Source organism: Peromyscus leucopus, chromosome 7 (assembly GCF_004664715.2).
Source record: "Peromyscus leucopus breed LL Stock chromosome 7, UCI_PerLeu_2.1, whole genome shotgun sequence".
NCBI lineage: Eukaryota > Metazoa > Chordata > Mammalia > Rodentia > Cricetidae > Peromyscus > Peromyscus leucopus.
In genome coordinates, this window is record NC_051069.1 from 85,249,599 (window position 1) to 85,255,598 (window position 6,000).

Consider the following 6,000-nt stretch of genomic DNA (forward strand, 5'->3'; position numbering starts at 1 on the left):
TAACTAGACAGAAGCAAAGGGGGAAATAAATGATAAGCATTTTCTACTTACAAAGAGAATTATTGATTTTATACTTTGCTCTGCTGGACTTCGATGACATATTTGAGTTGGCATTTGGAATGAGTGTACATTATATGACTCTTTGAAAATCATAATTATCCAAAGAAATCATAAACCATGCGTCTATCATTTACATGATGACTGTAAAGCGTGGAACCTAGCTAAGTCTCCTCCAGTCGATAGCAGTCAGGCCAGCTCTGGAAGTTCCTGATGTCCTTGTCTCCATTCCCCAGGGGCGACAGAACCTGGACCAGCTGTGTGAGAAGTTTTTACTGGCTTTTTTTTTATATATATATATATATATAGTTTTATAACCCATGTTTCATTATTTTTAAAGTTCTGTCAAATAATCACATGCCTTGTTAAGAAAATAAATAACACCAGTGGTTTCCTGTCTCTCCACACAAGCACTCATTCCTGACCTCTTCAGACATTTCTGGGTGATCTCTCCAGACTTGTAAAAAAGGTGCTTAGATCCACTTTACAGGAGCAGGAGGCAGATCGGTTCTTATCAACAGAGCAAGTGTTTGGACTGTGTCTGACACATCCTTAGCAACACTAGAGACTGGGAGGCACCAGAGCAATCTTATACTTTCTTTTTTCCCCGAAGAAGTTTCCTGAGGATATGGGTCCCCTAGAAGAGCAACCAGTGTTCTTAACCACTGAGCTGTCAGTCCAGCCCAGTGGGTCTCAACCTTCCTAAAGCTGAGACCCTTTAATACAGTTCCTCATGGTGTGGTGATCCCCAACCGTAAAATTATTTTTGTTGCTACTTCATAACTGTAATTTTGCTACGGTTATGAATCGTAATGTAAATATCTGTGTTTCCCAGTGGTCTTAGGTGAGCCCTGTGAAAGGATTAGTCGGGGTTGCGACCCACAGGTTAAGAACCATTGCTCCAGCCCCTTCAGATGTTTTTATTGCAGATATTGAATGCGGCAATATGATTCTAATTCAAGTCCATTTTCTTTTGTACTTGGGTGGGGCATGCTGTGTGACAGCTTTCCTATGCGGTGACTTATCGCCATCTCCCACTTGTGTGAAGCAGCCTAACAATAAGAGGTCCTGCTTTTGCTCAAAGTTCACGGCCTCCTCACTTGAGCCTTCGAGGTAATTAAAAGGGGTGTGAAGCCTGGCCTTTCTCTTCCGTTTTGTGTCTGTCTCCTTTACTTTGGGTCAAATGTCAGCCTCCTGTTCTACTCCGAACAGGAGTGTGGTCACTCGAGGAGTGTCTAAAAACAAGCGACACAGGGTACTCAGCCCTAAGTGATCTAACCCTCTCCAGGCTAAAGACACAAAGATAAGAATAACTAAGATATTTTACTATCTGCCTTTACAGCATCCAGTTCCAGGGCCTCGGTGCCCAAAAGTCTCTAGTTCTGTCCTGAACCTGAAGTCACCTTGGATTCCAGGAATGTGAAGCCTTGCAGGTCACCCCTTGATGAGATCACCCTTAAGTGGAAGCAATGTCCCTATGTTGGGAACCAAGGAGCAACCATCTCATGGGAACTGGCTTGTCCTCTCTGCTGATAAGGACTTTTCCAGAGTCGCCCTATAGAATGAAGACCAAGTAGACCACAGACTGATGGAGACTGCTTAATTATGCATGTGATGTACAATTTCTCCTTGCCCTAACCCTACAGCTTCTGTCGGGTCCCAGAAGACTTGGTGCTTCATCTCTGTCTTCCCAACATTGCTACATCTGGTCAAAATGCTTCCATGATTTTCCATTATTACTTTCCCACTGATTTCCGGGGCTAATGGACAGACCTGATTTGTTGGGACTCCTGGAGTCCCGCCACTGGCCACTCTAGAGTTTAGTAAGTGAACTAATACATAATGCACTTGTTACAAGGTGATGTAACCATCTGCTGCTTTTACTTTTACTCTGACAACTAGGTAAAGACCCAGATATTTAACAGGGAACTCCAAATACCAGCATATGGAGTCTTATCTTTGAGAAGAGAGCGAGGTGTTCGAGGTTACCCCTCTCCATCTGGCTGGGTCCACAGAAGTAGAGTGAGTCCTGTCTGGCTGCCAGGTGACTGTCAAGAGGTCATTTGCTCATCTGTGGGGTGTTATTAATCGCCACAGATCCAGCTCTGTTGTTCACTCAGCTGAGGTTTACAGATTGCCCGGGCCCCCAGAGTTTGTGTTGTGAAAGATCTCCATCTGGGTTTTAGCCTCCAGCCCTCACTTACACAATGCAGGTTTGACATCCCTGGTCCTCCTGTCAAAATTCCCCTGTCCACCACCCACCTCCAGAAACTCTTTGAAATCACCTCTCTGCCGTGAGTCCCCCTCGTCATTGCTGGATTTGGGTCATTTTTCAAGTGCTTTTACTATTATCTTCGTATCATCTTGGTTAGGAGAAATCAAGCATGTTTAATCTGCTATCTTTCATCCAATTCTTGTTTACTGTCTGGGTTGGTACAGTTCCAGGGTTCCACATCTGAAGTCCGAGGCCTTTTGCATGCTTTTCTTGAAGGTGAAGGTCCTGGATACTTCTGAGGCAAGGTAGTCCTCCCCCAGGTGACACACTTTAGTTGAGAGCCCTTTAGAGATTGTTGCCAAATGTAACCCCCAACCCCCAGTCTTTCTGAATTTGCAATTAGCAGTGGAAAGGATTTTAGGCAAGGGTTCAGGAACGAGGTTCCAGGTAATGATGGAAACCATTTATGAATAAGATGTAATCACTGCCAAGCTCTGAAATCCTTACGAGCATGCCTTTTAGTGTGACTACTAACATCTCATTCCTCTGGGCCAGTGCAGGAAGTCAGTACGCACACTAGCTCCAGAATGGATGTGGGTTCTTCCTTTACAATAGAGGAGTAATTCCATTCTGAATAAGAGTCATTCATTGGCTTCTAATTCACTGTTACCATTGCGTTTACAATACGAACATGCTGAATGAAAGATAGTGGAATTTGCGAGCATTTAGGCATTTTAAAATGTTACTGGCAATTGACTATAACTTCCACAGATGAAGAACAAACCCTCAACCAGCTAACCAGAAATAACAGTAAATTGGTAACCACATCCCTATTTAAGGGATATGATAATAGTTGTCCATGTCTATGGCCATACTACCCTGAATGTACCCGATCTCAATTGGTAATAGTTGGCCATGTTAAAGGAAAACCATGTTATATTATAAGAAAGACATCATTCTGGACAATTTTCAGCATTAGATGTGCTTAGAGCTCATCAAAGAGTCACAGGAAAGCAGAGGCATAGGGCCCCTCTCCCCAGCTGGCACCCGGCACCTGATGTTCTCAGAATTCAAGAGTTAGAATATCGCCTGCAGCCTGCTACATGATGGAGCCCATGATCAGAAAAGGGGGCAGGAAACAGCCCCAGGATGTCCATCAGATAAAGCTGTGCACCCTGAATGATAGGGTGAGGATTTGGAAGGAGTGTCTTTGAAAACTGCAAGTAGTGTAATTCTTTGGAGTACCAGGGAAGGGGACAGGGAAGTCCTGTGACATGGACTAGAGAAACCAATCTTGCGCTGAATCAGCTCGCCAGCCAGATTCACCCTTTCCTGATGCTGCTTGTCTCTTTCTGCAGAATGCTGTATTAAAAATAGTTGCACTTTCACAGACTGAGGGTCTTCTCAGTCACATGTGCGTTGATCACCATTGAATCAGAGCAGCAGTGACCAGTATGCATGTCATCAAGATGGGATTTAAAGTGGAAAATTGGTTACACAGATGACAGAGAATCAGAGACACTCAGATTAGTGGCAGCAGGAGTCACTCCCAGTCTGTGTGACAGGAACAATCAGAGTCTCCTGGGGTCACTGACAGCAGTTGGAGACGGGGCAGATTTTCCTGACTGGAGCATCCCATAGTTAGAATCAGTGGCACATTCAAGGCCCATAGGCTTGGCAAAAGACGTCTGGCCTTCCCCTCTCTCCCATCCTCCAGCGGTTCTCATGGACTGATTCCCACAAGAGCCTCCCTAACTTGCAAGCCTGGGAAACCTGTTTGCAGGGGTGGGCACCTGTAATGCAGAGCCATTAGGAGAAGCATGAAGAATGGATCTGAAAGCAAGTGGGCTATGGCCTGTGCATTGCATTGCACACATTATGGACACTCCTTAGATTAAATGTCTAGTAAGACACTCTGCATCATATAAATATGTGTACATGTGTGCTTCTGCAGCTCCCTGCCTGCAGTCAAATGAGCCATAAACTGTTGCTAATCTAGCTGTCAATGACATGATATTTTAAAATGTATAAGCCAGGAAGTTTATTGACCATCCATCTTTGAGCAGAAAATTATTTCCATCTTCTGGTTTTATTTCCAGTCATAACACTATGAGTATCTGGTCCCAGATGCATGGCTACCATTCCCATGACTGCATAAACACCACACAACCCACACACATACTGCTTCGTCTGTGTGCCCTTTAAACCAACGCCATCTAAGCTTAACGACATTTGGGGGCAGTTTTCACAAGAAGGTAATGGAGTAACGTTCTGAAACCTGGCCTTCACAGGTGACAAAGGGCTGCTCCTTCTCTCTCTCCAAAAGCTGGTGGAGAAGTACCGAGCTGGCTATTTCCCCTCACCCTTTCCACCTGGCAGGTGGCAGGATAAAGCATTGGTTGCAGACAGTGCCTTCTTAGATTCTGAAATGTATAGGACTTGTGGAGAATACTGGCGTCTGGCCTTCTTTAGCTACAAAGGAGGTGGGAAAGGCTGGGAGGCAGCGCTGGCAGTCTGCTGTCTCCAAAGTCTGATGGTCCAGCATTCAGAGAGCCAGGCTGTACACACCCCTGTGGGTACCGACTCACTTCTGACTTCTCTGAGTCCAAGGGTCTCATGTCACTTTCCCTTTGATCAAGAAGACTTTAAAGAATGAGAAGATGGAACCCCAAAGCCGTAGGTTGTGCTGGCTGTTGCATCCTTGCCTTTTGCTGCAAGGATGTTAGAGCTTGGAAGAGCAAAAGAAACCACATGCGCATCCTAAATAATGGTAACAACATCGGGTTGGGGGGGGGAGAAAAGGAGACTATGTAATAAATTAGAGGGGGTACACCTCCAGGCAAATGATTAGCCCTTATTCCAGTGTTGTTAGGCCCCGTAGAGAAAAAGGTCTGCATAGCAGCTGCTCAGACCAGCTAAAGCAGCCTCTGGAGTGACCTAGATAGTCAAGTATTCTGGAGGGCCCTGTGATTTCAGCACTTAGCAGTGTTGGGAAGCCCCAGTAAGACAACAGGAGTTCCTGGCAGAGGCGTGGCTTTCCCAGCTAAGGAATCTCAGAACAGTGGAGCCTCGCAGAGGGGAGACTAGACTCGGTAGAGGAAGCTCTAAACTGTGCTTGCAACAAACAGCATGTGTCTGCAGTTGTTTGTGTGTATGCACAAGCTCTTATGTGGCATATTTTTTATTTTCTCTTGTGTGTTAATTAGGAGAGGAATCGCTGGGTCCCGTGGAAAGTTTAACATTCTGAAGAACTGCTATGTCCTTTTCCCAACAAATCCCACCAGCAGTGTATGAACCTTCATATCTCTCCATCCTCATCAACATTTGCTACTATCTGCCCTTTCCATTGCAGCCATCATAGAGGGATATGATATGCCATTGTGATTTTGATTGGCACTTCCCTGGTGATTAATAATTTGAGCATCTTTTCATATGTTTGTTAACCACATTAAAATTTCATTTATTTTATGTGTGTATGTGTATGTATGTGGTGTGTGTGTGTGTGTGTGTGTGTGTGTGTGTGTGTGTGTAAATCAGAGGATAACTCAGGTTCCAGTTCTCTCCCTCTACCATGTGGGTTGGGTTCTAGAATCGGAACCCAGGTCATCAGGTGCCTTAACTCACTTAGCCATCTCAGCAACTCAAACCATTTATATATCTTCTTTAAAGAAATGCCTATTTGGGTTATTAGTTTTTCTATTATTGGGCTGTAAAGTGAGTCTTCATAT

The 6,000-nt window shown here is 44.8% G+C and overlaps 1 long non-coding RNA gene across 1 annotated transcript in view; it reads left to right on the plus strand.

Moving 5' to 3' along the window:
* LOC119088364 overlaps nt 1-5,740 on the plus strand; it is a 58,679-nt gene extending 52,939 nt beyond the window's left edge. Inside the window, exon 2 of the long non-coding RNA XR_005092031.1 lies at nt 1,400-5,740. This is a non-coding gene — a long non-coding RNA (uncharacterized LOC119088364). The remainder of the gene's footprint in view (nt 1-1,399) is intronic.
* The last annotated feature ends 260 nt before the right edge of the window (nt 5,741-6,000 follow it).